This window comes from Primulina eburnea, chromosome 14 (genome assembly GCF_022965805.1).
Source record: "Primulina eburnea isolate SZY01 chromosome 14, ASM2296580v1, whole genome shotgun sequence".
Taxonomy (NCBI): domain Eukaryota; kingdom Viridiplantae; phylum Streptophyta; class Magnoliopsida; order Lamiales; family Gesneriaceae; genus Primulina; species Primulina eburnea.
This window is the reverse complement of record NC_133114.1, coordinates 13,247,976-13,271,336: the sequence shown is the minus strand read 5'-3', so window position 1 is coordinate 13,271,336 and position 23,361 is coordinate 13,247,976. Positions and strand designations below refer to the sequence as shown.

The 23,361-nt window shown below is 34.3% G+C and overlaps 2 long non-coding RNA genes across 3 annotated transcripts; both read left to right on the top strand.

Moving 5' to 3' along the window:
• The first annotated feature begins 16,431 nt into the window (after positions 1-16,431).
• On the top strand, positions 16,432-17,681 carry LOC140812729 (uncharacterized). 2 transcript variants are annotated; one of them, XR_012113741.1, is made up of 3 exons: positions 16,432-16,811; positions 16,906-17,045; positions 17,585-17,681. It is a non-coding gene; the product is annotated as an uncharacterized lncRNA (long non-coding RNA). The 2 variants fall into 2 exon arrangements; XR_012113740.1 differs by having other exon boundaries at positions 17,571-17,681.
• Positions 17,678-22,696, top strand: LOC140812730 (uncharacterized). The gene is made up of 3 exons (XR_012113742.1): positions 17,678-17,745; positions 22,273-22,359; positions 22,459-22,696. It is a non-coding gene; the product is annotated as an uncharacterized lncRNA (long non-coding RNA).
• The last annotated feature ends 665 nt before the right edge of the window (positions 22,697-23,361 follow it).

Sequence of the window (23,361 nt, the reverse complement as noted above, 5' to 3'; positions counted from 1 at the left end):
GATGTTTGGACCACTATATTTGGTCAGTTGAGATAGCATACTTGCATCTCCTGTCATATGTCGTGAGCAACCGCTGTCCAAATACCATATTGAATTTTTATTTGTACATGTTACCTGCAAGCACACACATAATATGATTTGGTACTCATATCTATTTGGGTCCAAAGCTTATTAGTCCCTTTGGAACCCATACTTGGATTAGTCTAACTGACTTTCCAGTAGCTGTGTTCCAAATGGTTTTTCTCGGTTTTTGTGTGCTTGGTGAATAGTGTACAGATGATACAGTATGTGGTTTAGTCTTATTCAACTGATTGTTCAATATGTATCTCTTCTGAACTGGCTTGCAGTTATAGTAGTTGATATAGCCATTCGAATAGTTTTTGTGAAATCTTTTTGATGACCCGCTTTGTGAATCAGTTGAAAGCTTTTGACTATAGCCAATCCCATATCTTCTAGCCTTGTTCAACTTCTCAGTAGGTTGTTCAATCAGTTTACTGGGCTCAATTTGTTCTTGTACCACTGCTGATTTGACAAAGTGAATGTACTTCCCTTTGTTCATTGTCAGCTTTGGTTGATTATCATTTGAAAACGTTTCTCCTTGATTACTGAACCCTAAACCAGTTTTATCAGAAACTGATTTTTGTGAATTCTGCATCTCATTCAGTGTAGTAGACGACTTATTCCAAGATTGGATGAGTTCAGTCTGTTTTGAATTTTCAAGGATCAATTTCTGGATCAGTGACTGATCTTTATTTCTCTCTGCTTTTAGCTCAGCAATTTCCCTTTTTAGACTCAACCCATCAACTGATTCATCAGTTTTGATTTTGTTGTCCATGAGTTCATTTTGCTTTGACTTTATTTCCTCAAATGATGATGCAAGTTTCTGGTACTCATTTACCATTTCATACAATGTTAAAATGAGTTCTTCTCGTGTAAAATCAGTTGAACTAAAATCAAATACCTGTTGACTTGTAGATTCTGCTTCAGTATCATTTGCCATTAGACATTTGACTCCCTCTTCATCACTTGAGCTATATGAGCTTTCTGGTTCTGATTCGTCACTATCAGTTTCTGCCCATTTGGATTTGTTCTCTTCAGCTAATAGAACTTCGTGTTTCTGTCTGTAGGTTTTCTTATCATCTCTGGGTCTTCTCTTATGCTCATATGGTTTCTTTCTTCTGTCATCCTTGACTGTCATTTTTAGGTTTAGGACAGTCAGCAATGTAATGACCTGTTTTGCCACAATTGTAGCAAGCATTTGTTTCTTCTTTGGAATTATTTCTCCGGTATTGCTTCTGAAAGTTTCCTTGGTTCTTTCTCATGAACCTCCCTAACTTTTTGATGAATAATGACATAGCATCATTGCTTAACTGATCAACAGATTTCTCGGCTAAACTAGTTGGTTCAGTTCTGACAGCTGCTAAAGCAGTCGTAGTTGTAGAAGTAGATGGTTCTCCTTCTCTGTTCTGCAATTCAAATTCATAAGCTTTTAAATCAGCAAATAGTTCTTGAAGTTCGATCTGGTTCAAGTCTTTAGATTCTCTCATAGCCATAGTTTTGACATCTCATTCCTTTGGAAGACCTCTCATCACTTTTAGTGCAACCTCTTTGTTGGTATACACCTTTCCGAGTGCATTTAATTCATTTACAAATACTGCTGACCCTTTCATCATACTCATTCATTGATTCTCCAACCTTCATTTTGATATTGTCAAATTTCTGAACAGCAACAGAGAGTTTGTTTTCTTTTGTTTGGTCATTTCCTTCATATAACTGAATCAAATTTTCCCAAATTTCTTTTGCTATTTTGCACATCTTTATTTTGTTGAATGTTGCTTGTGTTTTGTATAGAGTATCTTTGGCCACATTGTCAAGATTAGCTTTCCTTTTGTCCTCAGTTGTCCACTCTTCTCTGGGTTTTGAATTCTCTGTGGTGCCCCTTCAGTTATGGCAATTGCTGTGTTTTCTTTTAGACTCTTCATGGGTCCGTCTGTTATGACATACCACATGTCATCATCTATTGCAGCTAAGTAAGCCTGCATTCTGATTTTCCAGTCATCAAAATCTTCTCTTGAGAACATAGGAATTTTATTGAATGAAGTCATGCTAGCAGATTTATAGATCAGAAGTATTCAAAAACAAGATTCAACTGCTCTGATACCACTTGATAGGATCGGTTGTCGTAACAAGAGTGTTTAGAAGGGGGGTTGAATAAACACTTACACTTAAAATTGTTCTTTAACAATATTTGATTTCAGTTTAGTGACAAACTGAATCTCGGAATCTTGTTGGTCAATAACAATCAGTTAAACTAGAGTAGTTGTGGAAAGTAACTGACTGAAAGATAGAATACGAAACTGAAAGAAATATGCAAGAGTTGTTTCTGGATGTTCGGAGAATTTAATTACTCCTACGTCATCCCTTCTATCACAAGGATAGGATATTCACTAAAAGACTTTGATCAAGTACAACACTTGTACAGACCCACTTCAGTTTGGACTTACAACAGCCAAAACTGAAACTCTTAGTTCTACACAATATTCTCAGTGCGTAACTGATATTAGCACAATTGAATCTAACAACTTTTAGAGAGTGCTAATAAGCTCGGATTGTAGCCTTGATTGCTACGAGTAATTCAAATGAAAGTGAGCTGAGATTTTGACAGAGTAACAGCAAGATTAAGACTGAGTGATCGTCTCTTTTTTACTTGCTGTTCTTCAGTCATATTTATACTTCTCTTTCAACGGCAACTTTGATATGCATTTGAATTCTAGTATCCGTTGATTGCCACTTCATCATTCCTTGGGCAATGTTCTCTTCAATGATTGTAGTTCGGCGTCTTAATTGCTTTGTCCGGAATGCGTTGTCTTAAGTAGTCTTGGTTGTTGTGCGGCGTTCTTGTGCTCTGTTATGTCTTCTTTGTTCTTTCCCACGACATCTTCAGTTGAGAGACTTTAAGACATTCGGCTGAATGTTTTTAACTGATCAGTTCCAACTGATCAGTTTACTTTGTATCATTGTATCAACTGACATCAGTTGATAAGTTCAGTTGCCGAATTTTCTTGCGCGTATCAGTTGATTCATATTTTGTTAATCGATTGATTTATATTTTGTCAAACTCCAGAATCTAGTTTCCAACAAGTAATAAAGCTGATCCTATCAGAAGTTAAAGAGGCCGTTTTGTTTATAGACGTTGGATTCGATACTTATATTTATACGAAAGATCAACAACGTTTATGGGTTACCAAAAAACTACGAGCAAAATCTCCAACTTACAAACGTTGATTTGAGCACTCAGAACTTCTTATCATCTTCAAGCTCAATATACAGAAAAGCACCACACGCTTCATATTAGCTATCTGATCTTTTGAGATCATATTGTACTGACTGTTTCTTACTCTCTCTACAAACATATTCACGTTACTATATCTTTGAGAAGAGTTTGTAATCTGGAAAAGAGTCTTTTCCAGAACTTTGATGTATTCATTTTATTGTGTTGAGTTACTGAGAATTTTCGTAGGCAAAGGATAATTCCTACTGAAGTGGGTGTGCACAAGCATTGTACTGTAAAAACCAAAGTATTTTAGTGATACTTTCTGGAAACAGAAGAAGAGGAGACATAGAAGATTGTATCTTCGAACTTTTATAAACAACCATTGCCTACTGACTACTGTTTTATTGTGTTTTATCGTACTCCATCAGATCGTTTCCGCACTTTTTATTGTGATCTGCTGGACTTACTCTAGAACAAGATTAGCTATAATCTCTAAAAGGATTCTAGCACCCTTTGCAAAAACGACTGTGAAAGGAAAAGATTTTATTTAACACCCCCCCCCCCCCCCCCTCGAAACTCTATATCGATCTCCAACATAAAGCTATGTAATAATTAGAAGAAAAGATGAGAAAACAAGATCCTATATTTTTTAAGACCAAATCGCCTCAAGTTTTGAGGGCGAAATTTACTATGACAGGGGAAGGATGCGAAGACCCAAGAATTTGGGCTCACATAATTCAAAATATACACAATCCCATAATAGAAATTTGAAATGATATTTTGACACATGATACAATCATATTTTAACATCCTCTTGAAAGATGATTATTGCCCATAAAAATTGAGTTTTTGTCTATTAAAGAGGAGAGAAAATGCACCCTTTCAGCTTAGTCTTGAAGGCTTATAAATAGAGACATTGGTTTCATGAAAAATCACAACAAAATCACTCAAAAAACGGGGTTTTTTAAAAAATATTATTATTTAAAAAAGTATTCATTAAAATATTGTGAAATGGTAGAAGTTGTATAAATATTGCATTCCGTTTGTAACTGTCCCGGATTCTTTTTTTTAAAAAAAATTAAAAAAACAGAAAAGAAAAAGAAGGATGTCATGAATCTGTGACATCCATTCACGGATTCTAGGAATCAGTGCCCTGCTTTCGTTAAATTACGCGCAATTTCTCGACTTCTCTGCGCATTCTTCTACATATCTGCATTTCTCTCTGCCTCGACTTCTTTGCTTTGTTATTGGTTTTTTGCGCAAAAAATTTAAAGGTCGTTAAAGCAATTCTTTGCTTTTTCGGAACTACATTGTGTTATTTTATCGAGCATCGATAATTTTGAAATATTTGACAAGTATTAATTATATTTTTATTATTAAATTAATTTTGTTTCATAATGTTATTTTTTGATAAAAGTGTTTAACATCGTAAGTTATTACCTTACTTTATTATTTTGTCATTTCGTACGAGGAATACTTAAAAATTAACGTTATTTTTTTTGTTGATAATATTGAGATTATTTTTTTTTATTGTTGTTATTATTATTAGAGCAATAAAAATTTTACTTAGCTATTTGTAAGTTGTACGAAATAAATTCTCATTTTTTGATAAATATTTATTAATGATTTATTTTTTTGTTTATAATCTGAGATAAGCATTGAATATTTTTTTAAAATATCAAATTCAATATATAATTTTGTAAAAATATATATAAACTTTACCCCTAAATTTATTTACTCTAATTACATGACATTATAATTCCCGAAAAAAAATTAGCCAATGTGTTGAAATTTTTAAAAATATACTTGATTAACAATTATTGTCGTATATGTTTTTAAATAAATATTAAATGCTGATATTACTTAATGGGATAATGAATTATGATTAATTATAAATAATTTTATATACAATGTCTTACTCGTTTCATTAATAAATTATAATTGGAAACGTATAAAATTGTAATAAAATTAATATTCAGTAAAATAACTAATGAATAAAATTATTACCACTTGGAATCAAATGATTAAATCTTTTCATCCTTGTAAAAAATATTAAATGTTAAATAAAATGTTTCTGAAATTATTTAATGTGTGAATTTGGAAAAGATTATATCTTATATTAATTTATTTGACCTTTCAAAAAATATAATTTAATTAATAAAATTATTTTACTCATTTAAATATGTGAAACTGATTTGATAAATATTTTTATTAATGTGATATATATATATATATATATATATATATAATTCATTCATTCATTAAGTCATGTTTTTTTTATTGAAAGTTAGATCATAAATCAGATTGTTGAGAAATTAGTTTGATGAAATATTGGTCTAAGAAATTTAATTTGGATATTTAAAAATATCCATGCTGAGAGCAATAAAATTCTTACTTGAGTAGCGATCAAAACAAGATGTTCATGTTGTTATATTATTTAAAAGATTAGAGTTAGATCGTACTCCATCTGCCCCGGTAATTTAAGCATATGTGTCCTTTCTCTTTGGTCAAATTTTACTACTCGATGTTCAGTTGACTTTTTTTACCACATATCAAAGTTAGTGTATGCATAATAGGTCCATGGTTGATTTTTTGCCATCATCTTATCACTTCGCCCTCGCCGTTGAATGAAATAGTGCATGTATCGCTGTAAGTTCTGCTCTACTATTGCAGTTATTGAAAGACGTCGAACCCCTTTCAACACACTATTAATACACTCAGATATGTTCGTCGTCATTACCTCTCGTCTCCATCCACCATCATGAGCCAATGACCATTTTTCCTTTGGAATGTTTGACAAATATGTGAAAGCTGCTACATTATTTGTTCTAATTGCCTCCATTGTCGCATTAAATTTTCTTATTTGGTGTTGTATCGCTGCTTCCCAACATAATTCTTTCAAATGAATTTTTTTGAACTTACTGTTGAAATTAGAGCAAACATGCATCAAACAAAAACGATGAACACCACGAAGAGGCTTGAAGTCGGGGAGATCTTGCACTGCACTTGTTATACCCTCATGTCTATCATATATAAGGCACACACCACTATACCCTCTGGTAACATGTCGTGCAACATTACTTAGGAACCAATGCCAATACTCATAATTTTCTTCATCAAAAAGCTAGAGGCAAAAGCAGGTTATTGGCATACAAAGTTACTGCTATGAGTAGTTTGTGCTTATATTTGATGAACATATGGGTACCGTCTACGCTGATTATGTTGCGACAATATCGAAAACCATCTATACATGGCTTGAAGGCTCAAAATACAAAGTTTAAAATTTTATGTAGTGACCCGTTCCAGAATCACCTACTAGTTGAGAACTAAGCATGCAACTAACTTAATTAATAATAATCAGAGATAACAGCGGAAAATACCAACAAATGATAGTTATACAACCCAATCGAAATCAGAAGAACTCAAAATATATTCGGTACAACCATATCGAAATAGAATAGTACTGAAAACTAAACCAACCAGATACTCACTGTCCTCCTCCTGCTCTTCCCGAGCTGTCCAACCTGAGGCCTGCCCCGTGGGAATGGGGTGTCCAAGATAAACAAAACCGAGGACGTGAGCGATAAGAACGCCCAGTACAAAAGCATGAGTATACAAACCTATATGAAATGCACATGCTATGATATGATACCAGGGTAGTCAAGAAACAGGAGTCACAAAAGATCTCAAAATGCTCAGTCTAGAGGCGCCAAGTGGATAGTGCCGCGCGGTCCTACCTCTGGGTCACTGCATCTACTGCAGGAACAGACGTGGACCTAAAATGTCCCGGATCACCGAAGCCCTCCCGACCCGTCGGCCACTGTGTACTCTCGGTGTCCATGCGTCCACAAGACAAGACAGGGCTGAGCGGCCCCACAAGATATAGCTTATCTCGAAAGAGATACAGCTCAACAGTAAAGGCTATCTCGAAGGAGATACGGCTCAACATGAAATGCAACATGCATCATAAAACGTGACATAATAGCATGCATCATATGACATATATCAATGCACCACATAATCATGCAACACATATAAGGATGTATACTCGACCAGGATATCTCGGATAGTACTTTCGTACCTCTATCACAGCAAGCCTAGCCTTACGCAACACCGCTAATCAGGTCTAGAACAAGCCTACGCATCAAAAGCACCCAATGAACAATACTACTATGCTCAACTAGCAAAACCAGTACTACCAAAGGTTTAGGGTTTACCTTCGTCCGTCGACAGCCCTTTGATGTCGATTGCCTCGTAACTCAGGCGTCGCTACACTACCAATCCTGGCAGCTCTTGGTTATCGCTCGACCGGCAACTAACCCTAGAAACCTTTCAAATCTCTCAAATATGAGACACAACTCAAGGATTGTCAATACAAAATGAGGAAATCCGAGCACTATTTATAGGCTATGTTCGGATCCACCGAACCCACTTCGGAACGTCCGAACTCCCACGTGTCCATCAGCTCTTGACACCTCACGATCGGATCCACCGAACCTACACTTCGGAACGTCCGAACTCCCACGTGTCCATCAACTCTTGACACCTCATGATCGGATCCACCGAACCCACTTCGGATCGTCCGAACCCTTCGGTGCTACCGAACCATCTTCGGTCCGTCCGATTATGACCACGGTCAAAATTACACATTAAACCTTCTTAATCACCATTAATCCGTTAATTACCCAATCTGGAATTCGGGCTACTACATTCTCCCCCCCTTAAAAAAATTTCGTCCTCGAAATCAGGCTTAGAGGATGAACAAAACGAAATAACAACATCGTTACCCTCAAAATCTAAGGGACAACCCATCACTAGACGCTTGGCTAAAACCGAATGACCCATCGGAGTAGAAACGGAAAGAATGACATCAAGAGAAACATACAGTAACTTATGACGCTTAACAAATCGTGCAGAAATGAATGAATGCGATGCTCCGGTATCAATAAGAACAAAAGCAGGAATACCGCATAAACGAAAAGTACCTGCTATGACTCTCTCAGTCATCTGCAGCCTGATCCTGGTTCAGCGCAAATACCTGACCTTGGGCACGAGGTCGAAGATTCGAACTACCCACTGCCTGACCCTGCCTCCTCTGCTGAACAGTCGTCTGTGATCCGGAACCAGATCCTGCTCCACCTCACAACTGAGGACAATACTTCTTAATATGCCCCATCTCTCCGCACTGAAAACAAGCTCCCGCGACTGATCGGCATTGCTCCGAGGGATGGTTCTTTCCACAATGCACACAAGCATCCTTCTTATCACCAAAGCGGAAAACACCGCTAGACCGTGATCCAGATCCAGAAGAAGAAGAACCAGATTTCTTGAACGACTGAGACCTAGGGCTCAAAGTACTCGGAGGTCTAGAAGAAAAAAATAGCCCTACCACGCTGGAGACTGATCTCTGCCTGGCGACATCGGTTCACTAACCCATCGTAAGAAGTAGGATTATCACAGACAGTGACTCGATCAAAGATCTCCTGGTTAAGACCCTGGAGGAAATGGTCATACTTGGCCTCAGAACTGCCACTGATATGAGGAGCGAAGGGTAACAACTCGAAGAATTTCTGCTGATACTCATCAACAGACATACTCCCCTGCTTAAGGTTCAGGAGCTCAATCGTCTTCGCCTGGCGAAGGGCTGGAGGAAAATACAGCTGCATGAAAGCTGCACGGAAATCGGCCCAAGTCACCCTACCCTGGAACTGGACTATCGGCGCAGAAGTCGATCGCCACCACTTGCGCGCACGGCCCTCGAGAAGAAAGCTAAGGGTCTCTATCTTCTGCTCCTCGGTGCACTGGAATGCACGGAAACAACTCTCCATGCGCTCTAACCAATCCTCAGCATCATCGGGAGTCTCACCACCAACTAAAGGCTTAGGCCCCATCTGAATAAAACGATGCAAATCAAAACGCCTAGGACCATCCCGACGATGACGATGTTCACGATGACGCCTACGATCGTCCTGGTCACCCCAACGACCTACACTTCCCTGACTACTCTCATCACCAAAGTGGTCAGCCATCGCTACAAGATAGAATAGGGAAAATGGTCAACGAAAATCCCAAAACAGAAATCTATATCCCAAAATCGTAAGCATGCTCTGATACCATAAATGTAGTGACCCGTTCCAGAATCACCTACTAGTTGAGAACTAAGCATGCAACTAACTTAATTAATAATAATCAGAGATAACAGCGGAAAATACCAACAAATGATAGTTATACAACCCAATCGAAATCAGAAGAACTCAAAATATATTCGGTACAACCATATCGAAATAGAATAGTACTGAAAACTAAACCAACCAGATACTCACTGTCCTCCTCCTGCTCTTCCCGAGCTGTCCAACCTGAGGCCTGCCCCGTGGGAATGGGGTGTCCAAGATAAACAAAACCGAGGACGTGAGCGATAAGAACGCCCAGTACAAAAGCATGAGTATACAAACCTATATGAAATGCACATGCTATGATATGATACCAGGGTAGTCAAGAAACAGGAGTCACAAAAGATCTCAAAATGCTCAGTCTAGAGGCGCCAAGTGGATAGTGCCGCGCGGTCCTACCTCTGGGTCACTGCATCCACTGCAAGAACAGACGTGGACCTAAAATGTCCCGGATCACCGAAGCCCTCCCGACCCGTCGGCCACTGTGTACTCTCGGTGTCCATGCGTCCACAAGACAAGACAGGGCTGAGCGGCCCCACAAGATATAGCTTATCTCGAAAGAGATACAGCTCAACAGTAAAGGCTATCTCGAAGGAGATACGGCTCAACATGAAATGCAACATGCATCATAAAACGTGACATAATAGCATGCATCATATGACATATATCAATGCACCACATAATCATGCAACACATATAAGGATGTATACTCGACCAGGATATCTCGGATAGTACTTTCGTACCTCTATCACAGCAAGCCTAGCCTTACGCAACACCGCTAATCAGGTCTAGAACAAGCCTACGCATCAAAAGCACCCAATGAACAATACTACCATGCTCAACTAGCAAAACCAGTACTACCAAAGGTTTAGGGTTTACCTTCGTCCGTCGACAGCCCTTTGATGTCGATTGCCTCGTAACTCAGGCGTCGCTACACTACCAATCCTGGCAGCTCTTGGTTATCGCTCGACCGGCAACTAACCCTAGAAACCTTTCAAATCTCTCAAATATGAGACACAACTCAAGGATTGTCAATACAAAATGAGGAAATCCGAGCACTATTTATAGGCTATGTTCGGATCCACCGAACCCACTTCGGAACGTCCGAACTCCCACGTGTCCATCAGCTCTTGACACCTCACGATCGGATCCACCGAACCTACACTTCGGAACGTCCGAACTCCCACGTGTCCATCAACTCTTGACACCTCATGATCGGATCCACCGAACCCACTTCGGATCGTCCGAACCCTTCGGTGCTACCGAACCATCTTCGGTCCGTCCGATTATGACCACGGTCAAAATTACACATTAAACCTTCTTAATCACCATTAATCCGTTAATTACCCAATCTGGAATTCGGGCTACTACATTTTATGTGGCTGATCATATGGTCGAAGGTGCTTCCACTCTAAAGTTTCCTAGATTGTACTTCGAAAAAGCACCCACATATTTAGGAAGCAAAGTTACAGAGATTTCCCAAGTGTCATAGACGATCTCCACCGCACGCTTCAAACTCTGCCATGCCTTAGCATACGATATATCATACTCATATTTTTCTTTAATACTTTCTCGCACATACTCGTATGCAGGATCACATCGCACGATTTCCAAAAGTGTACTGGCTATCATGTTGACGTCAAGGTTGTGGTGATCTTTACCTACTTGGCTAGATATGCATGTGTGTTCATCACCATAATAGCCTAATTTCTTTTTCATTGATGCTCGAAGTCCTCACCCACAATTGTCACCTTCTGATTCGTTCTTTCATTTGACCTTCCAAATTGTCGGAGAACTTTCGACAATGATATATTCACGTCTCAAAACCCGAACAGAAAAATCCTTCACTGAAGCTATTGAATCTTTTTTGCTCTTAAAAACCATTTTCACAGCGAGATCAGGCCTATCAGGATTGTTAAATTTTGTTCGTGATGCTGAAGGAAGACCAAATGAATCTGGAATTTGTTTGTCATATACTTCATTGAAAAATTGGGAATATCACGCAAATGTTACTCTAGTGCATTAGGAAAGTTCTCTGTCATGGTAGCTCCAGATCAGGACACGTGAAGATGTCTCTTCAAATAAATCGTCTTGCCGTGTGTTCTGTAATACGGGTGGGAATATTTGCAACCCTAGTAGATCTTTCGAAATATCCAACATTTGTGGTATTCTCTTCATCATCCCATGAATTTAAATCCAATTGTCGCGTTCTACTCGAACCCCGTGCAACATCAACTCTTGAGGGAACCGTGATATGATGATCCCAACCCCCTGGATTAAAATTACATTGGCATATTATATTCAACCCCCATGCATAGTCTTCTTCGGTGTGTGCCGTGATATGGTGATCCTAAGGACCAGTGTCGATTCCAGAATATGTCTGAGTTGATTGTTCATCGACGTGATACATAGAAAGTCCCGCTTGATTTAAACCTACATCTCCCAAACCTTGAGTTATAACTAGCATGAGTGCATCAAAATCGTATTCAGTTACATTCTGTAACACTGGCGAGTAATCAACATACAAGTATATGCAATCCAGTGCCGGAAAATCAAACATAAATTGTAGAGTATCCTCATCTGTGATATAGACATGCTCTTCAATGTAACGAGACAATGAACTATAAGAATATCTCATTGACAATTTGATGCAGAATTTTTATGGGTCGATCTCCCGAATGCGATGCACATAGTTCACCAATTGGGAAAATGTAATAGACTGTGGTATTTTCATGGGCCTGGTCGTAGGGATACTTTATCCAACCCTATCATATACACACTTACGTAAAGTAATACCCTTACAGTATCCACGTCTGGAGCGAAAAATAATATATAATGTCATAAAATCATAGAAAAATTTTAATGAGTATATTAGACATAGATTAAAATAAACTAACATTGACTTAAATTTCAAGAATCACTTAAATAATTACTATTACCATTATTTTATTAAAATAAATAATGTCAAATCAATTTAATTACAAAATAAATTAATTCAAACATATGTTTTTATTTATAATAAAAAAATATGTTACGAAAACTCATTTTACGATATAAGTGATATTTTTCAAAATTATTTTGTCTATATCCACATAAATTAATTTGACAATAAAAATTAATATAAATTACTTATAGTAAAATTTTAAGTAAATTATTTCAAAATATATAGTTGGATAAAAATATTTTAATTTGAATTATTAATTTTTTATATAACTTTTTATTAACATAAACATATTTATAAAATTATATAAACTATATTAATGTAACCAACGTTATAAATTAATTAAACACTATTTTATAGTATAAATTCTTACAATTTTTTTTTAAAAACGTAACAAAATACTTTATAAATTCATCAGTATTAAGAAAAATAATATTAACTCATTCTTATATTAAATTAATTTACTTATATTAAAAATACTAACCTTGAAATATTTTCAAAAATTACAAAATCGTATTTATTATTTTTTTAATATTCCTACTATTTTTTAATATCAAGATTAATATTAAAAATATATTATTTAACTGAATTATACTTACTCATGTAAGTGAACAAAATTATAATTAAATTAATATAATTTAAATAATACAAATAAAATATTATAAAAATTACTTAAATTACCTTCTCAGATGTAATTATACGGAACTTATAATAATATCAACGAACGATGCTAGTATTTGAAATAAATGACAAGTATTATAAAAAATATTACACAAAAAAATATACTTCTTAATATATAATTATAATATTATCAACGAAATTAAGCATTACCTCTTGGTATCTCTTCGAATAAAATGGATAATAAAATCGAAATAATATTAATACAAGGTTGAAGGAAAAAAAAAAGATGAAATTTAAACGTATGAACGGGAGGAAAGAAATAAAGTGCAAGAATGAATCGGAAGAAGGTTTTCTATTTAAAAGGGGAAGACACAGTTTGTATACGAATCGGTTTGTCACGGATCAGACTGTGAATCCGTCACAGTCCTTCTTTTTCTTTTTTTTTTTTAAAAAGGAATCCGGAACAGTAACCAACGGAATGCAATATTTATACTACTTCTTCCATTTCTATTTCACAATATTTTAATGAATACTTTTTTAAATAATAATATTTTTAAAAAAAGCCCCTCAAAAAATTTGAGAATTTTTGAGTTACAACAACTGTCAAAGGAGGGACTAAATTCTGAAACATTTTCAAGCAAGAGTACTGCCAGAATATCGAGCGCCGAAGCTATAGGTGGATAGGTAAAGTAGACATGATAGTGTCTAGGCGAGACCATGCTTTTTCTCGGTGGAGGTTTTAAGTTGTATTTTAAACTTTTATTTTAAGCCTTCGATATGGTTGTATAACAGCTTCAAACTTCCGTATTTTGGTTACACTACTCGTGTTATGGGATTTATTCAACGTTTAATATTTTGCACTCTGATTACATATATATTAATAAAACTAATTACTGCATAAAAAAATTGATCAAAATATTTAAATTGATATGAAATATTAAATGAACATTAACAATAAAGTTCCTTTCAAATACAAAACATAATCCAAATTGCACTAAAAAAATAGACAAAACAGTAATAAGACCGAAGAGAAAATAATTTGTACAGGAAACAAATCCTTTAAAAAAACCTTATTTCGAATTAATCATTTTTTATTCCATAAAACTTTAATTAGTCCAATTTTTAGAAGCAAGAACTGAGATTAGATAAGCATGTAAAGTGATTATATTTTTTTTAGTTCATCAAAATTTTCAACATCCTTCATTATTTTGAAAAGTTCAATACAAGAAGGTATAATATGTTAGTTATTTTTAGTAATCTTTAACGAATGTAAAATGAGACATTATTGAAATTTTCCGGGTTGATGCGGTTTTTTTTTTTTTTTTTTCTAAATTTCCACCGCACTGTGTGGTATAAAATTCTTATTTGGTTTGATTCAGGCAATTTAAGTAGTTTTTAAAAAAATTTAGAGCAACCTAATTGGTGTGCATTTTAATTTTGTCCTTGCTGGTCACTATTTGAATATTAAAGAATTTATTTGCATGCCTTATCTACACAATTTTTTAAATTTTATAAACTTTACAAAATAAATGTATACTCTTCAGTGATTATTTATCAATTTATTTAAGTAATTATAATTTCTTTTAAGTTATTTTCATGGGCCCTTTGTGTGTCAAGTCTAAGCACAGTAAAAATAATATATATCAAGGCATTATTGAGAGTAGTGACCTTTGACAAAGTGTGATGAGATATGTAGCTTACTTTTTGTAAAGGATCTTTAAGTGGAATGATTAGTTCAAAAGTCTCAACGAATAAAGTGTTAGAGTAAATGTCCTGCGAGTCAATAGTTGGCTAATGAATTTATTGACTCAAGTGTAATAAACAATCTTTATTTTAATATAATTTAACTTTTTTTATAGTCGTGTTTTACTTTATATGTATACCCATGCAATCAGAATAGATAAAGTTTTTGATTATACTTTAATACCAATGAATCGTAATTCGATGTTGAAACTCATTTGTAAGCACTGTATAATCTAAATTCGTTCTTAGTCGATTCAGTCGCCTAAAACATGGATAAAGGTCGCTTGAGCTCGAGACTAGCATATGCGATGTTGTGTACCGCGTTTCTTGGTAAGAGCATAGAGATGTCCAAATATGCAGATGGGTAGTCATGTGATGATTATATCGAACAATCATCCCTCGGACTTTCCAAGTGATTATCATTCATCGAGAGGATAAGTTCGTGGTTATGATTGTACACATTAGTACTTACGACTTGGGACAAAACTGAGACTCTATATGTTAGGGCTGTACTTTGACTCGTTTAATGGCTTTAGGAGAGTCATCAGGTGGCGAGGTTGGGTACAGTTGCGACACATATAGGAGCCAGTGCATTGTAGTCGGGGATTCACCGCTCACCTGCGGGTGTGGATATCCTATGTGATATGATGAATTAATAGTGCTTGGAATCTCTTGCCAGAGTATGATTTGTACGTTGGAGAAAGAGTTCTCCAATGGTACATGCGATGCCACTATTATATGTAATATATAGTTATTGAATTATTATGCAACCCTCGATGAACTAATGGTTGCAGATTTCGATCGGGATATATGAGATGAAGGGACCTTACTGTACGCTAATCATAATCGACTGGTTCTTGCAGGCACTATCAGTGATGCCTAGGGAGTCATGGGGCGATGCTACTAGACGCTCTTACCATGATTCGATGGGTTTAATCAGAAAATAGTTTCTGACATTCTCATGATCAAATGTTGGTGCATGGAATGAGGCAAATTAGGGTAAGATCGAATAAAAATTATGTCCTGAATCACAAGGAGTTGTGAACCCACGGCTAGCTATATCCCTGAACCATTCAGGGTCACACAAGCACTAGATCATTTGTTCTCGTTGAGAGAATAAATTCAAGGAGTTGAATTTATATTATGACATAGTAATATAAAGGAGTTTAATTTATGATAACTAAATTTTGAGAAAATAAATTCAAGGATTTGAATTTATGAGATAGTAAATTCAAGAAGTTGAATTTATAAAATTTTGAGAGAATAAATTCAAGGTGTTGAATTTATAAAATTTGAGAATTAAATTTATTAAACTCAAAAGTTTAGTTTATTAAATATTGGAAGTGATAAATTCAAGGAGTTGAATTTATCATTTAAATATTAAATTCAAATGTTGAATTTATAGTGGATTTAATTTATTAAGCTCATAAGTTGAGTTTATTAAATATTAATATAAATGTAGTGAGAACTATGTTTAATGGACTTGTAAGAGTACAACTCCAACATACTAAATAATTAAAGTTTTAATGGACCTTGATTAATTGATTAAACTGGTTGGACTAGTCCAATTAATTAATTCAGCTCATTAATCTCTACTATTTTATTAAGGTTGAGAGGCATATACAAACTGCCACTGCGGACACCAAATTTTAATTCACCATTTTGCCCTTTCAACCTTTTGCTTCACTTAAAAAATATTTCTCTCTCAAAACTCCACATCTCCAACAAACCACCTACTCTGCACGATTCTATCCGATTGATTTTCCCTCACAAATCTTCTCTCCCTAAATTATCTGGAGGCTCACAAATATTCTCTCTCGGATCCCCAAAAATCTTCTCTATCGAAATTTCCTGGATTGGGATGGGCCAAATCCACATCTTCTCTCTCGGATCCTCACAAATCTTCTCTCTCGAAATTTCCTGGATTTCCACAACCTCCTACTACATATATTCGGTTGAGGCGTCCACGATCCGAACACCACATCCATTGCATTTGATCTCCACCCTCCTGTCTGCCGATTGAAATTCAATTTTCCATCGAAGAAATCGTAAGGGTCCGCTGGTAAGTACACAACAGCGTTCTTTTGCAATTTCTGGACATTGTCTCGATCCATCAATTAAATACGTAATTTTTTGCGTCAATCTAATTTCCCCAGATTACTGATCCACTTCATCACCTGTGACGGGTTCGTCCATTGTGTATAAATAAAGAGACAGAGAGATTTTAATCGTTGATTGCTGGCTTCCGCGTGGGAAAGGCGCGCATCTCCGTTCGTCTTCGTGATTGTTTTGCTTGGTAAGCTTTTGAAAACTAATCGTTTTGTAGTTTAATTTATCGTTGTTTCTTAACCTGATGCGCTGCGGTTTTTTTTATCATATAAATGTGTCTGAGATTGATAGTTTTATCACGTTTTGTTTTACTATTGTCAAAATAAAAGCAATTTGGATTCAAATTGGATATACGGAATATGCTTTTGTTTGCAGAGAAGCTTTGTGAAAGTCCAATCAATAATTTTTTTCATTTTTCTTAAGATTTTATGCTATTTCGTTGATGGTAAATATCTGCCATGATTTGAAAATATATTGTTGTTTGTTAAGATTATTCGCTGCATTAGATTAGAAGAGTTTGCTTTGATGTGTGGTTGCAGTCGTACGTTCTCAGTTCTCACATGTATTAAAATATTTCAGTTGCGTGTTATTAAAATGTCCATTACCAAGAAAAAACGAATCAAAACAGAATGGGGAAACAAATTGCTTATGACAATATATAACGTTCCTTTTTAGCCTTAGTCTTCTTTTTCTTTTGCTTGGGTGGCTGGAGCACAACTTTGACAGCATCATCGAATACTGCTTCAACACTCTTTTGGGAAAACATAATGGGGTAAATGAGTGAAGCACTAACTGCTATTATCGATTTTGCTTTGGAGGCCTTATTCTGCTCTGTAGAGAAACTCTCATGATCCTTTCCTGCTGTTATTGTTGCTATTGCTGTGGAGGTGAGTGCTAACTGCTAACCCTTGCATTTCTCACTTTCCATTTGTGTCTTTTATTCAAATTATGATTCAAAATTTAGAAACAAAGTCTGACCAATCAGTTTGAAATATAAATTTCTGTCCATGCATAGACTCAGCACAAACAAAATACCACTGTACCTTTGCCACCCAAAATAATTACTGTTGTTGATTACCACATGTTGGATTTCAGATGATTTGGGCTTCTCTATATTATTAGTAGTGTGCCTTTGATCTTTAAAAAATAAACTTTTTAAATTTGAAAATACATATATGAGTTACAAAATTATTACAATTATGTTCGAAAGAATAATGTATAGTATTTTAAAGATATAATATTTGAAACTTATTGTATTTTGGATTTTAATACACAAAATTTGACTTTCGAATAAAAAAAAATGGTTTGTTTGAGACTAACCTCCCACTTCAAATCTTATACATGTTTCCACAATAGTTTATCCAATTACAACATGTTATCATCTTCTGACGTCAACTTTCTTCATCTATATCCTTCATTTTCGTTTAATCATCGCATAAATTTTCATTAATTTCTGTACATTGTATTGATTCTATGATTTTTTGAATTTTGTATTCATGTTTACCAATTGTCTTTGTTTTTAAAAATTTCATATGTTTAAAAAATTCATTTTATTTCATTGTATTCTAATTTCTTCCAGCGAGCTAAAGCTTCATCTCTTTGCCTATTTTGGATTGATTTTCGTGCATACATTTCAATTGTTTGAATCAAGAAAAATGTATTATGGTGTATGGTCAAAAAAATTTTCATACGAAAACTTTCATTTATTGATAATTATTCGTTTTCATCACATGTGTTTTAAATTTACAAACACATGTGCACTTTTATTTTTTTCCCCATATTTGTTCTCATATCTTCCGATTTTTTCTTCAATCAAATTTATAGGTTAAATCATGGATAATTTTATACATTATTTCAATGATTTAATTTCAAATCTTATATTCTTTTACCATATTTGTACGTCTCTTCATATTTTATATCATTGGTATTTTTATGATGATACATTACATATGTGATTTGTGCCATTAAATCATATATTTAATTGTTTAACGGTATGTATTTGTATACCCTTAAATAATCAACTATTTAAATTTGTGTTCTTTTGAATTTTTTCATTTCGTTCCAATGATATAATTACGTTTCAATTATATAATTACCGTTTTTCCATCTTTGTTGTAAACACAATAATATTTTTTACTCTCACTCAAACATTACTAAGCTTAAATTTAACAGAATATTGTGAAAAATGCAAAGCAAAAACAATTCAGATATAAATTTTCAACAATTTTAATAACTATTGTTACAAATCATTCTGTAACTTAGTTGTGTATCCTACATCATAACTTTCTTCAACCATTTTTTTATATTATTTAATGTACATTGGTTGTTTTTCATTATATTGTTGCATTTCTTAAATGTTTCGTGGGTTACACTTCTTATTTTTATACCTTCTACATCATTTAAACACTTTAATTATAGGTTCACATGTTAATCCAAATAATATAAAAAATGGCATAGAATTAATTATAGGTTGGGGTATCATTTCATATATTCATTCATCCTCTCTGCACCCCAACAAAAAAAAATTGTTGTTAAAAAATGTATATTTTATGTGTTGCTTCATGTGTTGGTCGTGAAGTTCATATAATTTACTAGCTCTATTTGCTCCAAAATTCCCTTTAGCCCATTGTTTTCAATTCCACCATGTTGCCTACAAGGTTAGTTTCAATCAAAAACGGAATTTCTTAAAAATCAAATATTATGCATACCTTTCTTCATCTCTGTGCTTGGCATATATACGTGTTGTCATGAATGTCGTGTTTCGACGGATTTAAATGATAATGACGAATATTATCAGGGGATTTATTGAAATCTTACGCATGCTTATGAACCTGATATATTCAACATATACTGAAGCATATACGTTTGTGATAATCACATATTTTCTCTTCTCTACTCAACACATTATTTCTTTTATAAATTCCAATCACGGTCAGATACTGAAACATGTTAGTTTGTGACTTTTTACCCTCAATCTCTCCCGTTGTTGGTTTTGATTTCCGAAATAGTTTATGAGCAATATTGGTAATAAATGGTAGTAAGAATGTGCTTCTATTATTCTTCTTGGAACCAAATTGAATTATATAAAACCCAAACTCATTTTTAATATGTATGAATTACACAGCGCAAATACATAGTTCGGACGAAACAATGAGCAAGGGACACGTTATACTCTCAGATTTCGGCAACAAAGCATAAGGTTTGGTTTATCGAAAATTCTCTTAAAATTATTTCATATTTTCCACAATTCACACCGTATAACAATGTATATTATCTAATAATTCAAGTTTATAACTCATGCTTCCACAACTGTTTATCCAATTAAAACATGTTACCATCTTCTGTCATCAACTTTCTTCAATTTGTATCGATGTACTGCTGGTATATTCATGTTATCTACGAATGTGTTATTACATTTATTTAATTATTGGAATTTAAACATGTCGACACTAATATTTAATAGTTTTCTTCTAAATATTTACACATATTTAAATACTATTTGGCTTTAATGTCTTCTCCTCCTACACGGGCTACTACTCATACGAGTCATAACAATCGCAATGACAATGAAAGACGTCAATTAAACACAGCGCGACGACGAGCACAAAGAGAATTAATGACACAAGCTGAACGACAAACAAATCTAGCCCGGCGTCGGTCAAACTACCAAAGACGTATACATAGAAGTGCACATGCTACAACTTCGAATCCACCGTTGAAATGACAGATTTTACTACACATTTGAATGATATGTAACATAAAATATGTAATGCTTCCTATTTATCAGGCATTATTTTCATTTTTATACTTTTAATTTTATATAACTCAATCACATATTATTATTTATATTATTATTTCATAAATTTATTTAATTATTCTACTACAAACATATAACCCTCTTATACATTTTTCAGTTCCCCTCAACAACAATTTGGCTACGACTACCACATCGCATGCAATAACAGAAACTGCTTCAAATCAATATGGTATATTTCATTTATGTCGTTCGAATCAAACGATTTAAAATATTATATTATACGATATGCAAAACAATATTTGATACTACATCCACATGTCATAAATAAACTTATAATATTTTATTAATTTAACATTATCATTTCAATATTTTCCATATCTAATAATTTAGACAACAAAATAATTATTTATTTAACATTCATTTTTTATGTCAGGAATCACCACAACTACGATTGGACAAGTGTGTCGTATACAGACATTATCTTATCAATCGATGACATCAAATTTTGAGCAAGGGAGAACAATCAATTCAGATTTTGATTGATTCTGTTTTTCCTAACATGATAAATCATGTTAACGATGAAAACTATATGGTTGATAGAGACATCATCACACCAAAAAATGTTAATGTCGACAATATTAATCAAATGCCCATTATGAGGTTTCCTGGAGAGGAAAAAGAGTATACCTCTTGGGATAGTGTAGAAGACGACAATCACAACCTCTTTCAAGAAGAATTTTTGAATTCCCTTTGTCCAAGTGGTTTGCCACCACATAAAATCATATTGAAAGTAGGAAGTCCTATCATTCTCTTGAGAAATGTTGCTCCCGAACTTGGACTATGCAATGGAACAAGATTAATATGCCGCAGTCTTGGTAGAAATTTTATAGATGCTGAGATCATAACAGGTCCTCACAACGGTACCAGATTCTTTCTACATAGAATGTCCTTGAAAAGTGAAGATAATTCTGGATTACCATTTGAGTTGACACGTCGACAGTTTCCCATAAGGCTTAGTTTTGATCTGACAATAAACAAAGCACAAGGTCAAACAATCCCAAATATTGGCATATTTTTGCGTAACCATGTGTTCAGCCATGGTCAGCTATATGTGGCACTTTCAAGAGGAGTCTCACAAAATTCTACCAAAATTCTGGTAAAAGATTGGAATTTAGAGCGTCAATCTGGAGTATTCACAAAAAACGTGGTTTTCAAAGACGTATTGCTACCTAATAGAGAATAATTAATTGTGAGTAAGTCAACTCTCTTTAATCTAATTTTTTTTAAAAAAAACATTTTGTACAAATAATTACAATATTAATTTGCACATGTTTCATGTTTCAACGCTAGAATTTGGGGGATGCTAATAAATTCCATTATCTACGTTCAAACACATTCATCTACATGGGCCACCATCTATACATGTTTTTATCTCTGCCCATAATTATCTATTTCTCATCCTCAAACTTATCAGGCAACACGAATAACCATTTTTTGCATTGCTACTATACTTTCTATATTTATTGAATCAAATTCAAACATTACTTGGGTATTGCCTAATCGATAAACATATTATTTATGATTATTTGATTGTTGGCTTAATTTTAATTTCTTTGCTGATTATGAATTGCCTTGGCGTTTTTTTTTTTCTCAAAAGCTGAAGGCTACTGGTAGCAAACAAAGTATTTGTATAAATGACATATTCAATTCAAAGATCAGATCTACTCGCTCCCATCTTCATCTGGTTTGTTTTTAACAGTGAATTTGTTTATCACCTATCATTTATTATGTTGCATTATATTAATGGTCATATCATATTCGTCTGTTTGTTTTGATCTTGCAGGTGAGATAATATATTTATTACGAACTTCATGATCTTATTATGTAATCACTCACATATTCTCAACAGATTGAGTTTCTCAAATATATTTAAGCTTTGGACTCCCTTGCTTCTCATGGATCAAGTAAATTTTTTTTTTACTGTCATGGGTGTGGTAAAATCATGAAAGTTTATTATATTAACCTCATATATTCATAACACACGCAACGCGTGTGCCTCGGTTGCTAGTGTTAATTAAGATGACTCAAATTGAAAGCGGACCGGTTACGGTGGCCGGAAGCGCAACGGAAGTCAAAAATTTTAATTTTCTACAAGAAATTTTCGGCCACCCTAGGTTTAGTGTAATATTTACAAAACAAGATACATAGGATGTTTAGAAGTTTTACCTATCAATCACAAGGATTGATGAATGGCACCAACTTTGTTGTTAAACAACAAAGCTCTTCAATGGATGACAAGTCTACAAGCTCTCCTCCACCTTCAAAATTAGGCCCACCACTAGCAAGGTAAAACCCCTCTTGATTTGCACTAGAAAATCAAGAGGATTTTTCAATGAGAAGATTTTATTCTCCAAAAAATGAAGAACAAAAGAAGGAGAAAAATTGAGAGAAAAATCCCTCACAAATTTCGGCCAAGTGAGAGTATGAGGGAAAGTGGAGTCTAGCCTTGGTATTGTGAAAAGTTGTCTCTCAAAAGTTGCATGCCTTTTGAATTTTTTAATAAAAAGTAATCCACACCTCTTCACCTCCCAAGCATTCAAACCCTAGCATGTCATGTATATAATATGGTTTTTAACACATTAAAAACCATGGACTAATATTTTAATTATCTCAAACATATTTGAGATTAATTAAATACTACTTGAATTTATTCAAGTCCCACTAGTTAAATAATTATTTTAATTGA